Below are 23,866 nucleotides of genomic sequence, written 5' to 3' on the forward strand. Positions count from 1 at the left end.
AACACAACATTCGGGGAGATTGGCTACCATACATTAAGTCCTTAGTTCGCCAAGGTGTATATTGCAGTTCACAGTTTCTTGGTAATCCTTTATGCCTAGATTACCCTCTTTTTGATTTATTTCTTTTTGAGTTAATAAAATTTATTATCTAACGTGGAAGAATAAAATCCCCCTCCTTTTCATTCATGTAGAATGAAAAAATAAGCCTCCTCTTCCTCCTGAGGCTAATCCTAACCATTGTCCAAAGCATAAGAAAATGCAAGCTACCAAATCAGGAACATTGAGAACTACTTTTGGCCCTCCACTTGATATTGATAAGCGAAAATCATCTATCCCTTTGAGTTATGAACCTAATATTACATCTATTCATTTAGGTGACACTGACACAATTGAAACAAAATTCCTTGTAACTTTGTTACCTGAGGTCATTGAATTTGATCTCCCTGAGTCAGAAACTTTGTTTCCTGAGGTTATTGAACTTGAGAAGCCTCAGTCATCTTCACCTGATTATTTGGGACCTATGACAGTGGTGGAGCTGCCAACATTTAGGGGATCTCCCTGGTATGAAGTCCCAACTAGATCTCACACTGTTCGGTGCAAGAGTCTCATCCAGTATGATGGCCCGATTGCCATTTTTGTAAATATCTAACTTAGCTCTTGCTTATCAACACATGAGAGTGGTTTGCTTTGTCTTCAAACAATGAGGTTCATGTGCCTAGTGAGTGCTTAGTGTCACTTTGTGTCAAGGTTCTTTCATTGCAAAGGGAGAGGGTGAGAGTGAGTTTCAAGTCAAAAGGGAATAGTCCCAACTCTATTAGAGACACACAACATAGTAGGACATGTGCAACTTCTTACAGAGTAGTCCACATGGATGCGAAAGTCACAAACACAAGGTGAGAAGATAACACGTACAACACCCAGCGGGATAGCCCGCACGAGCACGACGATCGTGATAACAAGTTTACGAAAATGAGTTTGTCGAGTGTCCAGTGGAATAGTCCACAAAGGAAAGACAACGTTAACGACTGATACACCACATTTCCAATAGCATATGTACTAAAACCACAGAAATAGTTCAACTATCTTAATACAGATTAAAACAACATGCATTAAAATCATCTAAAGAATAGTCTTACAAACGAATACAATACATGTGTGAAAACATGTTGGCTTGTTAACAAGCTTTTGAATTAATAAAAATTTCCAATACATATCGGTACACCATTCCATCACTAACCTTGATAGCGGGGCATTGGAGCCACTTTTCGCTCCTCAAAGAAAAGCCTACAGACTCTTAAGGCTATGTGGGAGGATCCAAGGTGAAAATTTTGTTGCATGTACAAATGAGGGGTATTTATAGCCAAGGGTGAAACTAACCCTTGTGATTGTTCGACTTCCCTCGAGACAGTTTGACTTAGATGACTCTTCAACTTTACATGTGGGTTTCTTGGACTTCCACGTTACATTACATTGATTGCAATAGTGTGGTCCACTATAGTGATGTTGTCGAGATGACTCATGACATGACTCGACACGATAGTGCTGGTATGTTCATGTTGATGGTGGTGTCCATGTGGAGATGCAGTGTTGCTGAGTGATGAGTATGCACTTAGTGTATCATAGCTTCAGCTCCACATGGTAAGGTGTACGAAGTCATCGATGGTCTTTGTGTTCACTTTATAGTCCATGCATGCACTTGTGTCTCCTTCACTTGCTATTGGTATGCTTCGTGTGTCCATCCGTGCGCGAAAAAGTCTCCTAGCATGCACTCCTTCTTCATCCTGTTCATCATCGTACCATGTTTCATCCATGTACATGTATCTACAATCACTCGTGATGAGACAAAATCAAATATAGAAATCTCCTAGTCTACCATGATGCAACATCTTTTGTTTCTAGGTGAAGGTGATCGGGAGCAAGGAAAATTTTAAGAACTCCCCCTAAATTTACATGTATAATAAATGGGCGAATCTCCATGGTATATAGGAAAAATGGAAGGCGATTTTATCAATAATATGATATGTATATATAATTTTTTGGCGAATCTCTCACCAGGCATGGCGAATATTTTACTCAATTATAAAATCTTGTGTTTATTGAATACACAAATGAAATCATTGCATTTCTTTAAAATATCTTTTGAAATCAAAATTACCGAAATTACATATCCATAACCTAGTGGGTGTAGGATAAAATTCACCCGTGTCATTCACAGAAAGCATGAGAAAAAACCTAATACTATATATAAAACCAAGAAAAATTCAAATTTATCACTTCTAGGGACCTCGTAACCACCTTGCCAATACACAAGTATGTTCATGTTTGCAATTAGAAAAATTACCCAAACTACAATCTGTTTACTCCAGCATATGTTGGAAAGTTATAGAAGGATGAATAGTGCAATCAATCCATTCCCTTTAGCCCTGGATTTGTTTCACTTTAAAACAAAAGTATACAAATATACTTGTCCAATGTCTATGCTTTAACCATTCACCTTAAGATGTTTTTACAACATAATTTCCTAAGTCTATTTAATATCTTCATTATCATAAAAACCAACCTATATCCATCTTAACTCCACATCTACCACTCTTAGGGGGATGAAATCTATTTATCCCTCTAAGCACTTGGTAGACCCAGAATTAAGATGGATCTAAGATGATAGAATTTCCCCTTTAAATAGTCTATGCTCACATGAATACCATGGTATTACCATGGGTCAATACCATGGGTTATCATAAAACTGGAGCTTAAAAATTACTATTAGTAATTTATAAAAATTAATAAAATTAATAGTTGATTTTTTTTTTTTTTTAACCAAGCTAAAATGTTTAACATACATTAAATTACCACATCAATATTTTTTCACTCTATGCTAGTTTGCATATCACGATATTTGATACCTCTCGGGGGTTAGTAGATCCAGAGTGAAGATGGATCTATGATGTTTTAATTCCCCCATTTAAATAGGCTACATTCCAGGTGAATACCATGGGTCAATACCATGTGCCAATTTGGTGAATACCATGGGTCAATACCATGTGCCATTTTTATTTTTATTAATACTAATATTAGGGTTAATAAATTTTTTTGCATGGTATTAATAACAATCTAGTCCATGGTATTTTTCCCATAGGTTTCACCTAAATATAACACATTTTTTGAGTGTTCGTAAATATAAGGTGACTTATGGAGTAAATATAAAAAAATGTTTTATTTGTTTACCATACCTCTCGTTTATTTATATTTTTATTAATTTACCATACCTCTTTTACAAATATGGTATTTGGCCCATAGGATTCACTAAAATAAAACATCTTTCTTGAGCCTTCATAAATAGAACAAGGGTTATGGACTAAATATAAAAAGAGGCTTTATTTATTTACCATGCGTCTAGTTTATTTATATATATTTTTTATTTACCATACCTTTTGAGTAAGTATAAAAAGACGTTTTATTTATTTACGATACCTCCACTTTACTTATATTTTTATTTGTTCACACCCTTGCATGTATATAAGGCGACTTATGGAGTAAATATAAAAAATGTTTTATTTATATACCACACCTCTCATTTATTTATATTTTAATTAATTTACCATACCTCTTTTATAAATATGGTATTTGGGCCTTTGGCCCATAGGATTCAATTAAATAAAACCTATTCTTTAAAATGGGTGAATGGATTCACTTAAATAAAACCTATTCTTGAAAATGGGCGAATGGAAGGTTGTAACTCCTAATTTCAAGGGCTAAATTTACCTTTTTTACCCTCTCCCTTAAAATAAGGTGGGCTATTTGAGGTGATTTGTAAAAATGTACTATGATACAAAATATTCGCCCACTAAAAATTTAAAACCCCTTAATTTCACCAAAGGGCGAACATTCGCCCCTAAAATTTTCTATGATCGGGAGAGAGGACAAAGCATTGAAACAATGTAAAGCACATTTCAGGTCGAGATGCAGGTTCCGATGAATTGTCAAGGAAAATTGTGTAGAGGTGACTTGGAGGCTGGGATGAGAAATCCGGAACAACAGTGACCATCTGCTGGATCTGTCTTAGGTGGACGGTAGAATTGTGCAAATTTTCCAGGGAGGCAGTGTAGGATCCAGGGAAGACATTGGCAGTGAAAACTGCGCAGATTCTCCAGAGAGGCTAGTAGTAGGTTGCGGGAGCTTACTGGCCAAAACTGAAAATAACTAAGAGGTCGGCCTGCAGGACATCTTTGCGTAGTTTCTGGGTTGAGTGGGGTGTCGGGCAGCTGGAGGACAACCCAAGAAAATTGCGCAATTTTCAGTAGGAGCAACAGGTCAACTGGCAGGGGGATTGGCTGACAGAACTACGCAATTTTTAGAGACAGTGCAGTGAAATTTAGCAGGTGCATGTCCCTCTTGTTTGCACAATTTATTTAGTTAGTGGAGGTAGGCACACTAACATCTTCTGCACAATTTTAGGGAGGAGTGAGGTTCGGGGTCACTGTCCAGTCAAACTCTTCAGTTGACCAGTGAGAGGCTTGATGGATTGGCTTCTAGGAAACGCAGATTGAGATGGATTCATTGGGAACCTTCTGCATTGTTTTGGGTGACAGTTAGCTAGGTCGATTCTAAGACTACACAATGTAGACTGATTGGGAGGCAGCCTCAAGCTCTGCGCAATTCTAGGCAGTTGTACTTGGTCACTGAGGGTTGAGACTGTGCACTGCAGCTCAACAAAGGTTCGGCTGATGGAGGGTGATCTGGTTGACAGACTTTTGTAAAAGTGGCTAAGTGTGTGAGCGAGTGAACTTGTGAATACAGGACCTTGTGAACACACACTCAACATGACTCGACGACAAGACACGTCAAACCAACAAGATAACATGTCCTAGTGTGACTGATTACGAGACTATCTAATGGTGAAAGTGACAAGTGCGACACTTTGGAAAACCATGAAGACACTTGTGTGACAATGCTTACAACATCATGTGTGAGTGTGATATATGTTTACATAGCCAACACCACTCAAACAAAAACCTTCAACATCACCAGAACAAGGTCGCAAGCATGAAATAGAAATCAACATGCTAAAGACGACAGTTGGTCAAACAAGGGAAAAGAAAGGAAGACATGTAGAGGAAACATATGAACTAACCTTTTTTGTTTGCACACATGCATGTTACTGAGGATATGATGATATGCCAATGACAAGTATACCTACAAACTCAACTAAGATGTGCACTTCGAAAGGTGCTCTTTACTCACCATACTTACCCTCGAGATGATCATGCATCCAACGGAGTTTGCATGCAGTCCTAATATTTTTCCATTACTTGGTCTCTTGTTCCTTCTCCTCAACTCCTTGGGAGTGATCTCAACATGTCAAATTTTCCTATTGTCACTGGGTGATGGATCAACACGATTTCAGTGAGAAGTGACTGTTGTTGGGATGAGGCCCTAAGAGGCGCATCTGTGTAGTTTATGCATGCAAGACTGACATAATAACTTGGAAAATGATGCATAGTTTTGAGGCACAGGACACTGCTACGGGATGGGGCCCTGGGAGGAAACCTTTGTGCAGTTTATGAATGGAGGGCAGTTGGACTACTCTGTGCATTTCTGGAGGGTGGAGTTGGCTGCTTGACTACTCTGCTTGGCTAGGGTCTCTGTGGGTTGCGCACTTTTAGTAGGTAAGCGAGGAAGCTTGATGGTTGCAGAAGCAAAGTGCAAAGTTCTGTGAAGCTCAATGAGTCTAGGTTGCTTGGGAAATGGCTAAGTTTGAGATCAATAACAAAGATGTAAACAATGATAAGACTCGATTTTGATTTCACATGGACACTTAGTGACACAACATAGACATCCAGAATGCATAAGAAATACTTTTCTTGATACAACAACCTTCATGAGAAGGGTGCATGAATCAAGTGTGAAACATGTCTATGTGATGAAAACCACTCATGTGCACATGCTTTCCCTTGAAACAAAACAACATCCCCTTTTGATGACAAGCAACAACCACTATGCCCAAAGATGACACATGCTGCATAAATATGAGAACACAGACAACTCTTAAGATCAAGGAGGGGAATCTTGATATCATTAGCTTACCAACATGTGACCAAGGATGATCAATCACAGGATCCAAGGTAGGCTCCGAAATTTGCATGCGAGCCAAAATTTTGGAGGGTGGTTGTAGCTGCTACAACATTGGTGACACTCTGGTAGAACTCCATCTTTTTATAAGGACCTTGTTTCGTGAAAAGTGAGTCTAGCCTTTTTGGAAGTATTGTTTGATTCCTTCATCATGATGGCTTCCGCACTAGCTTGTATGAAAGATGTAGTTCTTACCATTCTCTTGATCGGTTAGAACACACTCCAAGCCAAGTCAGCTTAGTTGTTTCGATTAGGGATGAGGGGTACATTGATGCACAAGTAGTATAATTGTCAGAGTTTAAGTTTCATCTCTGGTGTTACTCTGTTATGAGTAGGCTTGGATAGTACCTCAGTGGAATCATGCAAGAGCAAAAACATCACTCTGCTACTAGCGAGCCTGGTTAGTACCCCGGCAGAGTTACTTACATCACCTCTCTACACAGGATTCCTTTCTCTAATTTTTCCTTATTCATTTTTCATTTTTTCACTTTTTCATTTTTTGAAAGAACTATGCATAGGCACTTATTTATTTCAGAGGTAGAAGAGGGATCTCGACTTATTGAGAGCATAAGAGGTTATTCCTTCAGATGAGTATGTTATATATACCTTTGACAAACTTGTTAGGGTTTTCCCCCTCACCTTACTCTACTTGACTGCGATGACAAGGGTTAACCCAAAAGAATAGATTAGAGTAGGTGGTACTAGTTAACAGTGAAAGCATTTTGTTTTCACCAAGACTCACTCTGAACAGAGTGTATTTTCCATCAAGGCATCATTGACTGAAGACAAAAAGCTCTTTATAAAGAGAGAGGACAACATATAACCAAGTGTTGATAGTTGTACAAGTCCTCTTAGATTTGTATGACTTGTCTCGAGAGACAAACATGGTTGCATGAGAGGCTACAAGTGCAAGTAAGCAAAAAAAGAAGAATGAAAAAGCAGAAGTAAAGCGAAACAAAAAAATGGTAAGCAAAGCAAGCAAGCAAGAAAACAAAACCAAGTTAGCAAGAAAGCATACACACAAACTAGAAAGAAAATAAAACTAATAAGAAAAGACTACTCCTACTCCTACGCTAAATAATGCATGAGCCTACTCAAGTGAAGTGATATTTCCAATGCAACCATCAGTGCATTGGATGGCCCATGTTGGGGAAGGCATGAAGAATATGCATGTAAACTAGTGAAGCTAAAAGATTGATTAGAGAAGACCAATAAGCTCCGAGTTCTAAAAAATCCATAGAAAAGAAAAGAGCAAATGCACAAAACAAACATTCTACAGATGTACCATGGTGTTGCAGCGCACTGCGTGTAGACAGTAAACATACACACTCTTTGGACTGTGACATACAAGTGAACATGAGAAAGACCGACAGATTATGCTTTGCAAGCGCACTCATTGTGTAAGATTCCTCCAAGGTCAAGGTCTGAGAGATGGGATCATGTTATTCGAGTGGAGGATGTGAAATCTGGGTGTTTGGTTGATCTTCAATGCGAAGAAGAGAGTGATGAAGAGCCTTGGGTGTTTCGAATTTTTTTTTTATCGGAAGTGGAACCAACCTCTGGACAACGAGGGCCTGACATAACCATCAGCTCAGGCTGAAGTGCCTTAACAGTCTGCGAAGTTTCCACTCCGTCAATAGATATATCATCAGATACCAGTGACTTAGATAAATTAACAATGAGTGAATCAACATCATGATCAAATGAAGAAGTACAAAGATCACGAAAACCATGATCAACAAAATTCAGGATGTTTTTCGGCATCCTCATGATTTGATGAATCATTCAAAGGGGTAGATGAGAAACGAGGATGTTCTCCCTCTGTGTTTTTAATAATGAAAAATGGGAAAAAATTTCAGAGGAAGATGTGTCCTCTCCACAATGTAATGAAAAACTAAAATCCAATGTGTCATGTGAATGATTAGAAGTAGAAAAATTCAGAAATGAGTTTTCACAGGGAGAATCATACATGGAAAAATCACAAAGGATGTCAAGAAAGAGTGGATGAGGCACGGATGGAAGGGAGTCATCCTTCACCATGGGTTCTTCTTTAGATTCCTTCACACACTCATCATGAACAATAACGCAAGTTGGCTGCATAACACTAACTCCATCAACAAATTGATCCTTGTTCACAAGAAGTGTGGAGTTCGGAACAGAAGAACACAAGACAATACAATCTGGAGGATCAGAAAAACAGAGGGACAGAGGTTGAGGTAATAAGTCCACATGACAACTAGTAGGATTAAAATCCAAATCTACGCAGATATCAAGAGTAGGTGGGGTAGGAGGATGTGACAGTTCAATAGATGTGTGTGCACCTTCTACCACCTCACATTGCGGAGCTAGAGTTGTTTGATGAGAAGAGGATGGACAATCACTTGTAACATCGACCTTGTTCGTCTTAGATTTAACAACTCTAACATTGAGATATGTTGGGAGAGGTTTGAATGATTCTAAGAATTGCAGATTTTCAGATATGTAAAGAAGATACTTAAAGTTTCCATCGACAAATTCCCAATAAATTTCATATTCAGGAAATCGATATGCAAGATTACGAAATCCCATGTAAAATTGTTCAATGGATTCATCAGGTGCTTTCCATAATTTCAGAATTTCTTTATTGAGTGCTTTACGGTCAAAATGATTGAAAGAACAGTCTATCTCTGCGATCAGATGATGGAAAGAGTGAATAGATTTTTCAGGTAGTGTGGCACACCAATGTAGTGGGTGCCCTCGAAGTGTGTATCTGAACAACGTGCAGGTATCTTCAAAGATTTCATGCCTTTCACAGGAGCCTACAATGCCAACCCCGTGTCTAACCAAGGCTACTTGGATTCCACCATCGTATGTTTTATGCGACTAGTTATTCCAGAGCTCTTTCGAGATTTCAAAGTCATTTCCATAAGACATCCACTTCGGAAGATAAATTTTGTGTTTAGTCATGATAAGTATGCAGGTATTCAAAACAGATTGTGAGGACTCAACTTGTCACCTAGCCCTCCTTCTAGCACCAAAAATGTTGACTGTACTGGACTGGCCAATATTCAGGGGATCTCCTTGGTATGAAGTCCCAACTAGACCTCACACCATTTGGTGCAGGCATGCCATCCGGTATGATGGCCTAGTTTCCATTACCTTAAATATTTTTCTTAGCTCTTTCTTGTCATCATATGAGAGTGGTTTCCTTTGTCTTTCAACAATGAGGTTTCCGTGCCTATTGAGTGCTTAGTTTCAGTTTATGTCAAGTTTAATTCACTTCGGAGGGAGAGGGTGAGAGTGAGTCTCAAGTCGAAAGGGAATAGTCCCAACTGTATTAGAGACACACAACACAACAGGCAATGTGCATCTTCCCGCAAAGTAGTCTACATGGATGCGGCAATCCCAAACACAAGGTGAGAAGATAGAACATACAACACCCAGCGGAATAGTCCACACAAGCACGACAATTGTTATAACAAGTTTACAAAAATGAGTTTATCGAGTGTCCGGCGGAATAGTCCACACAGGCGAGACATCCTTAACAACTGATAAAACACATATCCAATAGCATATGTACTAAAACAATTGAAATAATTCAACTATATTAATACAGCTTAAAGCAACATGCATTCCAAGCGTCCAAAGAATAGTCTTACAAAAAAATATAATACATGTGTGGAAACATTTTTGCCTGTTAACAGGCTTCTGAATTAAGCGAAAGTTCTAAGACACATTGGTGCACCATTACATCACTAACCTCGATAGCAGGGAATTGGAGCCACTGCTCGCTCCTCAAAGAAAAGACTACATTCTCTCAAGGCTATGTGGGAGGAGCAAGGTGAAAAGTATTTTGCATGTACAAATGAGGGGTATATATAACCAAGGGTGAAACTAACCCTTGTGACTATTAGACTTCCATCATGACTGTTTGAATTACATTCTTCTTCAACTTTACATGTTGATCTCTTGGACTTCCACGTTACATTACATTGATTACAAAAGTATGGCCCATAGTAGTGATATGGCTGAGATGACTCATGACATGAATCAACATCATAGTGCTGGTATGTTCATGCTGATGGTGGTGTCCATATCAAGTTGAAGTGCTACTGAGTGATGAGTGTGTTGTTGGTGTTGTTAGCGCTTGAAATTTCACCTCAGGCTGAGAAAGGAAAACTCCAAGGCAACATCAAACCACTAAGCCTCGTAGCTAGCCCTACCGGGCAGGAGAGGGCTCTCTCCGGTATATCTCGGAAAAGATCTTCAAAGGGCGGAGATAACCAATAAAGAACACTGATTTTAGGCTAGTAAACTGATAAAAGGTTTGATTTGAGATTTTTAGGATTTTGGTGGAAAATCGGGGAAAGGCAATTTTGGGTACGGGGATTGGACACAGTTTTCGCAGGGGGCTCTTTGGGGCAAGATAGGAGACTGTATTGATGCCTTTGAAAGAGTTGGATGGATGAGAATGACTGGTGAGGAGCTAAGGAGAGCAAGCAATCACCTTGAATTCCCCTTAAACAGATGAAAACATTGATATTAAGCAAACTTAAAAGCAGAGCATGGAAATCATGAATTCTACTTTAACACTTCATTTGCCTAATTTGCAGAAGGAAAAGTAAGAAGATGATTCACATAAAAAACTTACAAGTACAAAGAGAAACACACCATCAATACATGTAACCACAGGAATCCCAAAAAGGACTGCAAAACCCTGGTCTTTCTTCCTTTGCCAAAATTGCAGAGATACAATGAGTAATACAATAGAAAGCTTTCTCCCTCAAGAGTCCAACCCCTCCAACCTCTGAAAATGATTGAGAAAATACATAATATAGACAATCTAACATCTTTCCTTGCCTCTAGGGGTCGAGCTCACTATCCTAGGAGCTGTTTCAACCAATTACAAACTGAGCACTAAAATCTAGGCAGTCAAAACAACTTACCTCTATAAGCTAGGCAACCAATTCATTCATTAAATTTTTGCCTATTTCATGAATGAATCTTCTAGAAGAGATAAATAAGTGTCAAAGTATCATAAAATTACATCATTTACATCAAGGAGGATCAAAATCCACTCCAAAAAGTCAAACCTAGTCAAAACTACGTTTTGCTGAGCTGTAGGTGCATTTCTGTGAAAATAGCCTGATGCGTAGCGCCCTGAATCTCAACGCGTAGCGCACCTTTGGGCCTGCTTTTGAGGCACTTCCCGGTGTCCAAATGAGGCAAAAGTGGGCGTGTTGGAAAGTTCTGGATGTCTACTTTCCAACCCAAGTGGAATTTATGAATTTGGTGACCATTTGCCCATTAAAAATTGCAATCTCCCAAGACTGCTTCCTGTGTGTCAAAAAGGTGGCAGAAAGTCATTTTTTGCTTTTTTTTGACCTCCTGGAGGCTCAAAACTTGATGGAATCTCTTGGAAATTGCTGAGAAAGTACATTTTTGCATGAAAAATCCAAAAATGCTGAGTTTTTGAGAAATGGACTTGCCCATCTTTAGGGTAGCGCGCGGCGCGCTACGCGTTGAGGGCAAAAACCTGTGTTTGGCACAAAAAATTCACAGTTGACAAAATTTTCTCCAAATTTCTTGAAATTTGGGCCGAGAGTCCCCAAACAAGTACCATGCTCAGTCAAATAGGCTTTGGCCAAAATTTGGAGTGGATCGGGCCTTTTTCGTCGTTTTAGTGCCTTGGCCAACCTCCTTGGATCTGGCGATTGTATTTTTGACATTTCTCTAAAACCATGACACCTGTAAAAAATGTGAAGGAGGTTTTTCTTCTTTGGCATGTTGTGGACGAAAATTTCTCTTAGTTTTCCAAAATTCATCTTTGATTTCTCTGAAACATCTTTTGAGTGAAACTTATCCCGATGTGTGAAACAAGGAATTTTGTCGAAATGAAGCGAAATGAAGGGGATAAGGGGCTTCTAAATTCTTGGGGAAATTTTTGGAAGTAGGGAGGGATGTTAGGAAGCAGGGGAAAGTGGAATCTCAGACATTGAGTGAGGGGAAGGGGTCAAAAAGGGCAAAACGCAGGCCCAACCTAGAAAATTGCCAAGTTGTAGCTAGAAACTAGGGTTTGTGCGAAAATGAGGAATTTGGGGAATCTTAGCGATGGGAAGCATTTGGTAAGGTACTTTAAGGATAGGGGAAGGTGTATGAACATTAGGAAACAATTTTTGCCAATGATTTGACCGTCCAAGAGAAATTTCCTTCAAAACCCGAGGAGAGGGAAATGAACCTTGCCTAGGCGCAACTGAAGCATGAACAAGGTGTAAAATGACTCATTAGACACTGAGATGATAATGACAACCCTATGAATGATGATAGACTCAGCTGAATAGTGACATAGATTGGCATTTGGACAACTTTAGAAGGAGTGAAAGCAAACCCTAGACCTAATGCCTAGTGACCAAATTTTGCTTGAAAACTCTTTGAAATGACAAAATTTGACCTTGACACTCTGAGACCACTTTGTAAGAGCATATTTGATCACTGGAGGAAGGCTGGAAAGATTGACACTAACAGGTGTATCATAACTTCACCTTCTCATGGAAAGGTGTGCAAAGTCTTCGATGGTCTTGGAGTCTGCTTCATATTTCATGCATGCACTTGTGTCTCCTTCAATTACTACTGGTACACTTCATGTTTTCGTATGTTCGAGAACAAGTCTCCTAGCATGGGCTACTTGTTCATCATGTTCATCTTCGCACCATGTTTCATCCATGTACCTGTATCTGAAATTAATCATGATGAAACGACATCAAATCCAAAAATCTCCTAGTCTACCATGATGCAACATATTTCATTTTTGGGTGCAGGTGATCGAGAAAGAGGACAGAGCATTGAAACTGTGCAAAGCACATTTCAGGCTGGGATGCAGGTTCCGGAGCACTATCAAGGAAAATTGCGTAGATGTCACTGGGAGGCTAGGATGAGAAGTCCAAAACAACAGTGACCATTAGAAAGATCTGGCTCGGATGGAGGGAATAACTACCAAAATTTTCCAAGGAGACAGTGCAGGCAGCAGGGAGGACACTGGAAATGATAAATGCATAGGTTCTGTAGGGAGGCTGATAGTGGGACGCGGGAGCTTGCTAGCAAAAATTGCATAGAACTGGGAGGCTGGCCTGCAGGACATCTCTGCATAATTTCTGGGCTGAGCGGTGTGTTGGTCACTTGGAGGATAGCCCAAGGAAACTACGCAGTTTTCATGAGGAGCAGCAGGCAGGCTAGAAGGGGGACTAGCTGACAGAACTACACAATTTTCAAAGACAATACAGTGATAGGCAGGGGTGCCTATCCCTCTTGTATGCACAATTTCTCCAGTCAATGAAGGCATGCATGCTGACACCTTCTGTGCAATATTTGGGAGGAGTGAGGCTCGGGGTCACTGCCTAGTCAAACTCTCTGGTTGATCAACGGGAGGCTTGATGGATTGACATATGAGAAATGCAGATTGATATGGCTTCATTGGGAAACTTTTGTGTTGTTCTGTGTGACATTCAACCAGGTCATTCTAGGATTGTGCAATGCAGACTACCTAGAAGGCAGCCTCAAGCTCTGTGCAATTTTGGGCAGTAGTACTTGGTCACTGAGGGTTGAGACTACGCAGCTCAACGGAGGTCCAACTGATGGAGGGTGGTCTAGTTGACAGACTTTCAGAAAAATGGTTGTGTGTGAGTGAGCGAACTTGTGACTACATGACCTTGTGAACGCACACTCAACATGACTCGACGACAAGACACCTCAAACCAACAAGAGAACATGTCTTAGTGTGATTGACAATGGGATTGTCTAATGGTAAAAGTGACAAGTGTGACACTTCATATATACCTTTAGATGACCGTGAGGATGCTTGTGCGACAATGCTTAAAACATAGTGCAAGAGTTCGATAGATGTTTCCATAGAAAGCACCACTCAAACATAAACCTTCAACATCACCAGAACAAGGTTGCAAGCATGACATAGTAATCAAAATGCCGAGGATGACAGTTGGTCAAACAAGCGAAAATAAAGGAAGACATGTAGAGGAAATACATGAAATGACCTTTTCTATCTGTGCACATGCATGTTACTGAGGATAGGATGATATGACAATGAAAAGCAGTCCCACAAAATCAACTAAGAGGTGTACCTCGAAAGTTTCTCTTTACTTACGATACTTACCATTGAGATGACCATGCATCTGATATAGTTTGCATGCAGTCCTAATATTTTTGCATTACTCGGTCTCTTGGTCCTTCTTCTCAATGCCTTGGGAGTGATCTCAGCATGTCAGATTTTCTTGTTATCACTGGGTGATGGAACAATGCGGTTTCAGCGGGAAGTGACTATTGTCGGGATGAGGTCCTAGGAGGCCCATCTGTGTAGTTTCTGCATGCAAGAATGGCATGAAAACTTGAAAAACACTGTGAAATTTTGAGGCATAGGACACTATTCGAGATGGGGACCCTGGGAGGACACCATTATGTAGTTTCTAAATGGAGGGTAGCTAGACTGCTCTGCGGATTTATGGAGAGCAGCGTTGGTTGCCTGACTGCTCTGCGCATTTCTGGATAGCAGTGTTGGCTTGGGTTTCTATGGGTTTTAGGGTTTCAATAGGCAAGGGAGAAAGCTTGATGGTTGTAGAAGCAAAGTGAAAAGTTCCAGGAAACTGAATGAGGCTAGGTTGCTTGGGAAATGGTTAAGCTGAGATAAGTAACACAGATGTAAATAGTGATAGGACTCGACTGTGATCGCATATGGACACTAGTGACACAACGTAGATCGTCCAGAATGCATAAAACATATTTTTCTTGATACTAAAACCTTCGTGACAAGAGTGTGTGAAGTGAGTGTGAAACATATCTATGTGATGACAACCACTCATGCACACATGATTTCCCTTGAAACAAAGCAACATTCCCTTTGCACGACAAACAACAATCCCTAGGGCCTATGCCCAAAGATGACACATGCTACATAAAGATGAGAACACTGACAACTTTTAATATCAAGGAGGGGAAGCTTGAGATCATCAGCTTACCAATTAGTGACCAAGGATGATCAATCGCATGAGCCAAGGATTCTCTAAAATTTTCATATGAGGAAAAATTTTGGAGGGTGGTTGTAGCCACTACAACAGGACCTTCCTCCTCTCTTCCTTTGTCTCTAACAGAACCAATATATCTTGGGCCTGACAATGAGCCTCTTCCATACGAACTTATGAGTATTGAAGAGATCCCTTAAGAAGAGCCTTGTCCTTCTACTCATGTTCATTAGGAAGGACTTCATTTTTATCAGACTGATCCTCTTCTGTCTCTTCAACCTCCGAGACAATCTCTTGTACCTGACTCTTTGGGTCTACCCACATATCTCTCACGGTAATCTTCACTCGGATTGTTAACCATGACTAGAACTAATTCAAACTCCCAGCTTGTGTCCACCACTATGGTTGAGACATCAAGTGTCACTTCCTCATCTATGTTTGTAACATCGACAGAAATTCATTTATATTTTGGCCCATCCATCTCGCTTGGCTATCAGTCATTATCTGGTACCTTTTCTAGTCTGGCTTCCATTCCTTGGACCTCTCCCATGTCATCCAATTCAAGAATAATGTCTGGAACTTCTCTTATGAATGCCACACAATATTCTCCTCTTCCTCCATCTACACCTACAATAGAGCAACAGGCTGGCCCTTATGTCAGTGGGAAAATCTACCCTCAACAGCCCAACCCTCCTTATGTTGGGTACCCTCCATCCGGATCGTAGTTTTCTCCATCATCCCATCCTCCCATGGCAGTGGGTCAACCTATTGTTGGTATACCTCAATATGGTAATCCACTTAGTTATAGTCCTCCTTATCCTAGAATGGCTTCCAGTGTTTGGCAACCTACTTTACTCATTCAACCTGGTTCATTTTGGGATCGATTGCTGAATCCTCAAACTGTACCATCTTCGTCACAAATTCCTACCTATCCATGAACACCTCAACAAGCTCAAGTACATGTGAGCCAACCTTTACAACCTATTCCAATAGTGTCTGGTTATCGCCAACTCTTGATTAGTCAACTTGTACAAGGTCCCTCACCTTCTCAATTGATTGCACAAGGTACTCCTCAAGTTCTGGTAGGTCAAATTCTTCAAAATTTGGCGCAGTATCAATCAAACTCGTACCGGGGGTGTAACAATCCAAAATAAATATAAAATTAAATTTCCTAATTAAAATCAGAATCAACAAATAAGTACATACCTATTATCTATGATTAATGTCTGCCAGATGACGAGAAGGTTTTGGGGACGACTCTCCACCCAACCGTAGGCTCAATTGTGCAAGGATTTGCTACAACTGGCCACCCCCTAGCCCTCAATCAACGTACTACTGGCAGTGACTCCTAAGTCTTAGAACTCCATTCTCCCAAGAGAATGCAAGATACAATCTCGGAATGATGGAATGCAGGAATGCCTCTCATCTTCCTCACCATCTATTAAATAGAACAACATTGGAAGGGGAACCACATGCACACACTCCATGTGTCTACATGCAACTTTCTTTTGATTTTTAGCTTTCTTGTTTTATTTCCTTCTTTTTGATAGTTTTCTTGTTTTATTTCTATTTATTCTTATTTAGAGTTTTAGTATGGTTATTACTATTTTTATTTTTATTTATTTTCTTGTATATATTTTTAATATCATTTATTATTTAACATTTATGATTTATTATCTTTATTATTTTTATTATTTATTATTTTAATTATTTATTATTATTATTAATTTTTATTTTTGCATTATTTATTATTTATTATTATTATATTATTTATTATTTTAATTATTTATTATTTATTATTAAGGGGAGGGATATTACAAACTCTCCCACTTTAAGGAACTTCGTCCCGAAGTTAAGTTGAATTAATTATTATTTTTATTATTTATTATTTATTAACTTCATGTTGCCAACACCCTCTGCTGAACTAGTATAACCAGCAGGCATCGAAAGTCCCCAACACCCCGGGAAATCTTAAGGAATCTTTGTCCTTTTTCCCACTTTCGGCACCAGACTAAGCCTGGCCCGGTTTGTATCCTAGTCCAAGTCTGGCCCCAAGGCTCGCGCCTGACTCAGACCTCATCTGCCCCAAGGCAGGCATCCGGTCCGGTACTCAATGACCCCGGGCATCTCGCAAGGCTGGCCCACTCCCTCCACAACTACGAAGGCACACAGCCCTAGGCATCGAAGTCCTTTACATCCCTTCCAGACTTCGGCATCCCAATACAATAATAGGCACCTAGCCTAGAACATCAGGCACTTGGCCTCCTCAAGATGGTCCCATAGCTCTTCTAGAGCTATCCATCAAGAGCTATACATGAGACAAAGGAACCACTGGCATATGTAGTGTTGATTGAGTTTTGTCCCCAGCCCATTTGGTGTTACTTATTCTCCCTCGTGCGTATGGGCTCACACGAGATCATCAAATAAACTGGCCCTCTCGGCCCATTTATGGAGTCCTGTGAATCATATGCATCCAATGCATTAACCATACCCTCATAGTATCATAGGAAATAATCCACATGCCAACTCTTGCATGTCATCATAAGAACGTTCATCTTTGTTAATTGCAACATTATGAATAATAAGGAATTGCATGCTCATGCATGTCATATATTTGTACGGAACTATCGCATGCTTCAGTTATACCATCAACATAATTATATTAAAGACATATCATGACTTCTCATAAATGAACCACATGTCAATAATCCTCATATTATAGCATCATAATTCATATGCCACGTTATGCATATCATATCCATCATGAGTATTGAACATTAAATACCTATCATCACTTAGTAAATGAATATGTCAATATATCTTGGCATAACATCATAATACCTTTGCATATCGCTACTATCGTATGGATACCTTATCACTATAAGAACCATATGTACATCATTATCTTCCTACCATGATAGCATGAAACATCATCAATATGTTTTCATCAAGTTGTCAATTACTTTTCAATAATCAGTTCGACTTCTTTCTACTAGGTAGTTGATTATTTACACCAATGGTATAATCATCTAAGTACATCGTTAAATTTCACATGAGCCTCATCATCTTGAGTCTTAATCTCTCGTCATATATTCTTCCTAGTGATGGCATCATTATTTAAATCATCTATCTCAAAATTAAAATCCTTTGATTTTACATCCCTTTACCCTTTGGCTTACTGATTCCAATACTACTATATGCAATTGCATATAAACATTTTTTCATCATGATCTAATTTTATATCATGCTTAATTTACTTGTACGATGATTTGATCCATGTTGATTTATTTGACAATCAACACTTCATCCACAAAAATATTTTCTTATCTCGTCGAGTTCGTAAAGTTCGTATCTCAATACCACTTGACTGCTTTATCATAAATTCAGTTTCATCAAGTTGGGCACAAACTATTTCTTATTAAATAGTGTCATTATTTTAGCTTTTGAAATAGTTGGAAACACTATTACCATCATTGTCCATGAGAAACTTAAATGTGAGGTGTTATGTGGAAACAACCTCTTTTAACGTTATGGGAAGTCCTGCTCATGAAATAATTAGTCAAGTACAATCTCTATTAATTGACTTTCACTTCTTTTGTCACTATGTACACAATCCTTCTCAAGGTATTTGTATAAAATTTATAGCAACATTCCTTCCTATATCTTCCTCGTTTATTATCATTTGATCATCATGCAACTTCACACCTTCACATTTTTAAAATATGTAGATCATCATTATGACCATTACCAATCATGTTTCTAGCTCTACTCATTAATACCTTTAAAAGAACTTTCTTCTTGATAGAACATCCCTTCATTTTCTCCTATCTGATATTCATAGACATATTTTTCTTTTTCTCCCTGTCTTGATTTCCTACTATTCCATGTCTATTGGCTTCAAAAATGGAAGTTTCTTCACTTCATTCTATTTTATTAAATTGACTTGAATTTCTCACCTCTAATCATTGTGGTTTTTCCTCCTCTCCTATAGCACTGATATACCTTGGAAATGTTGTTACTATTTCCAACTTGGGTAAGACCTGATAAATAAATTCATTAAGGTATCTACCAAGTGTAATCCACTTATCTTTTCCTGTTTTAAGACATCAACAGAATAAAATCTCCTTATCATATGTCTTGTTATCCATATTTCATTCATATAGTTAGTCACCTATGAAAAATTTTACAATGTGGCTCTCCCATTGTTATAGATGTTGTTATGCACACAACTTATCTTCTCCAATCATTCTATTTATCATACCTTGCAGGTTCCTTAAAATAACCTTCATTATTACCCTGATTTTCCAAGTTCATTAGTTGATTGCCAATATTTTCTTCTTTATGTGCATCATCCTTAGATAGACCTTATGGTGATACCTTTAGAGTACCAAGTCATGATTATACCAACTCTTCCATTATGTTCTAAAATCGGTTGTTTCTTCTTATTGATTTCTTACCCCTGTTGTGATACTTCTTCTCTACGATCCAAGTTGTCCATAATCACATGAACTATCATTAGCAAGTTTCTCCTTTCCATTTCTCTTTCGACATCTTTATCCACTATATGTAATTAAACTTGAATCATGAAACCTCATGTAACATTATACTCAACATCTAAACTGAAATCCAAGTCTGTACGATTTGCCATTGAGAATATAGTAGTAAATGAGCAGATACATGTAATCTGAATGGCAATGGCAGTGTAAAATTAAATTTATTAGAAGATCATATTGAGAGAGTTGTATTCTTGCAATAATAGACCAGAGAAATGCCAAGCAACTACTATTGCTAAAGGACAATGAGAACAACAATCCAACCCAAATAATTAGTGAATAGTATGATCAACATTCAAGGAATGTTATCTCTGTGTTTTTAGATTAGATTGAACAATGAAATAATGAACAGATGCTAGGGAACAATGATCATCTAAAGGTAATAAGATATGAGAGTTTATCCATTGTCAATTGGAACAGATTTCACTATTTTAGAGCACTTTAATTGGTGACAAATTTCAACTTCAATTATCCAAATACTTCAAGTGCTATGTAAACTGTGTTGTAAAATGAACTAGTGGTGAGTAGTTACACCAACATTAAGATTTGTTACAAACAAAACATGCCAGAGTACCATTTCAATAGTGCAATCTTTCAGAGAATTATACATCGTCAATTATGGGTAGATTATCACCATCCAATATTACAAGATTATATACTTTTTCAATGAATCAATGAGTCATAATAAAACTATATCTTTAATTATGTGACTCATTTAGATCTTTGTTATATGGTTGTGATGGAGAGAGCTATGCAAGCACAAACAACTCAAGAAAATGAGATAGTGGTTTTACCATGTAATGAGAGCAGAGAACCACAAAGGAAAGGACGAGTATCCATACCAAATAATCAGTTGTATATAATGATGCATGAGAAAACCAATGAGGAACTAATGAGTGCACCAAACTTTACCTTACACTTAATTTAATATCAGGTCTTACTTCTACCAAAACCAAATCAGTTATCAAAATGTGATAAAAAATAAAATAAAAAATTGATGAACTGTAAAAGAAAAGAAGGTTGATCTAGAGACCTTTTAAGAGAAATAAAAACACCACTGTAACTCAAGATTCATCATAAAACAAGAACCAATATACTCAATAATAATTACTATCAAAGTCTAACAAGGTTAATAAGTTATCCTTATTATCAGAGTTATGAGTTTAATAAGATATGTTTTTATCATAAATTATCAACAATCACAATACTTAAACCATAATTAAACCATAGATTATCAACAATTACGAATTTTTGTAGTATAAACCATGGAAACATGAATTAGAAGGTACTAATGATGTCAGAATAAATCTTAAGCAAGTGTATCTTGAGATTCTTATGGCTATTAAATAATTACTCTAAGGAAATTCAAGAAATCAAACCATCAAAGAAATATTCCACACCATAATAAGAAGAGACACTGCCACCTGACCTAGAACCGGATCGGATGACTGGGAAGGTTATCCCTCCCCAAAACAAAAAATAAAATCCTTTTATTAATAAGATGGTCCGCCTGCAAGCGCACCTGCGAAGGCAACACCATATCGAATCCCTTAAATTACAATACATTTAGCCATATTAACTGCTCGGATAAGGCATAAATTTCCTACATAAGACATAAGATTGTAAGCTTGTGGCCATGGATATGCGTGTTCCTGCAAATTCCATTGTTCCTTTCAACAACAATGTCGAGAAATATGCACACACAATAAGATCAATAGTACCATTTCCTCATCATAGCCCGATCACATAATCTCCACCCACTCAAATAGCCAACTGCATACTTGGTGGCTCTCCAGCTCACAAATGCAAAAGTTGTTGGCACTTGGACCACAGTGTTTAACAACTAGAAGAAATCATTGCAGAAGGGCGAGAAATTGTTTTCGTTCATATCAGAAGGAATGCAAATAGATTAGTGGACCTCCTTGCCAATAAAGGGGTGGAAGATAATCTGGCTTTGTGTTAGCTCACATAGAGTTCTCTCTCAATTGTCACCAAGTTCTCTCAATGTCAAACCCTCATCTCTCAAAACAAGATGCTTCAAAAAAAGAAATAACAATTCACTTGTAATCAAGATTTATGACAAGATTATTAGCTTACAACAATGATTCAATGAAGCATGTAAGGATTAATCAATAAAGCAAGTAAAGGAAATGACAATTAGATGAAAACGTTAGAACAATAACTCAAATGCCTTAATAGAAAGTGCTCTTAAAAATCTTCACTTATAATATGTTATGACAAATGGAGCAAGTGAGAATTATTCAAATGAAAGCACAAGTAAATGATCGTAGACAAGATTACTAATTAGGAAATTAAATATATACTACTTCAATCTAAAACACAAGTGAGATAAAGACGAATTACTCAATGTAATTTAGATCAAATAGCCAATGAGATCAAACAATTAGCAATGAAGTCTAGATTTATTAATGACCAAGTGAAGCAATCCAATAAATTAGATATAAATACAATGAAATGAAAATTAAATTAAAAAGTTAGTCACTTCCACAAGAAATCCTCCCTTTTAAATAAGGAGATGGGATACAATAGAAATAAATCTGAAACTCACTCAAGAAAATGTATTTTTGTTATGAGATTATGAAGGAATAATCCCTTAAATACTAAAAGAGAATTTCCAAATGAACGTTTAAATACCCCTCCTGAAAATATTAATGAGAGAAAATACAAGGACTAATATAAACCTTAAGAAAATGAATTTCCAGCATATATTCCACTGGCAAGGAACGAAAATAGGAATAACGCATTCTCGCATCGTGATTAGTAGAACTAATAATCCCACTTTGAAGATTAAAAAAATGGGGTATAATAACTGAAAACGTTGAGTAACTCCAAAATTTAATACCAAAATAGCTTCAGCAAAATAATAGTCAAAATTCACTTGTATTTGGGTTCGGTAAAGTCAAAATAATTTGACTCGATGACAGCTGGACAATCGAGTTAACTCAGCGACAACTCGAGTTATTAAATAATAAAGAAAAATAGACTTCGTCGTTTATGACAAAGCTTGATAACCAAAACTGCTAAGTAGACTGATTGTATTAATTTTAACCATGAGTGAACTAGGCCATGGTGGGCACATGAAACTATATTCAAAGTAACAATTTAAAACAACATGAGCTTTCTCGAAATTTAACTTCCTTCGCAGTTGCATCAATTGAGGGGTGGATCACATAAGGATAGAAAACTTGAAAATTAAATTAATTGACTATCTTTCGAAGGACCCAAAATTTAATAATCCATAACTCCATTCCCTCTGCGTGGAGGCACCCAAAAAAATTATTGACAGTACCAAAAGTTACCATTAAATAAATATTATTGCATTTCATTCTTTCACGAAAGAGAATCGAGTATTGTAAATTCGTTTTCATTAAACTTCACATAATATATTAGGAGGAAACTCCCTAAGGTAAAAGGAATAATTTATGGGCTATCATGCAAGGGTTTTAATAATCAAGGAAAGAGGGGCTTTACAAGAATAGAGAAAATCTGGGGTTATGGACAACTACTACTTGCATTTTTTTTTTTCGCTTTAAATTAAATTATTTCACTTCATTAAAACAAAATATGGATTAATTTAATTAAGGTAAAACAAAAATTTCTCTTTTAAAACCCCGCGTTGTGTACAATTACAAAGCTTTCCATGCCTCCATGGGCTCTACTTGAGAATCCCCAACAATTCCCAAGAAATTTGATTATAAATAATGGGGTGGTCTCTGGATTAAGAAAACTGGAATAAACAACCAGTAAAGATGTAGGGGACAACAAGAAGGAGCCCAAATATGAAAATATGTACATGATAAGATTAGCTGTGGAGATTACTCATAGGAATGACTTTAAAAATGAACACCATCAAAATATAACTATGCAGTAAGTATGCATTGAATAAAAATTTACGTGTATAGCGAGGGTTTGTAGAAAAAATATGCGGCCTCCTGGAAGTAACCATCCTGTAACTTCAAAACAAGTCAAGTTAAAAATTCCAACAAAATAATTTTTTTTTAAGATGCCCATAGGCCCTAAGGGTTGAGCCAAAGCTCTGATACCATATGTAACAATCCAAAATAAATATAAAATTAAATTTCCTAATTAAAATCAGAATCAACAAATAAGTACATACCTATATTATCTGTGATCAATGTCTGCCAGATGACGACA

This window comes from Pinus tabuliformis, chromosome 6 (genome assembly GCF_031772625.1).
Source record: "Pinus tabuliformis cultivar Carrire ecotype Pingquan chromosome 6, CPIR1, whole genome shotgun sequence".
Taxonomy (NCBI): Eukaryota; Viridiplantae; Streptophyta; class Pinopsida; order Pinales; family Pinaceae; genus Pinus; species Pinus tabuliformis.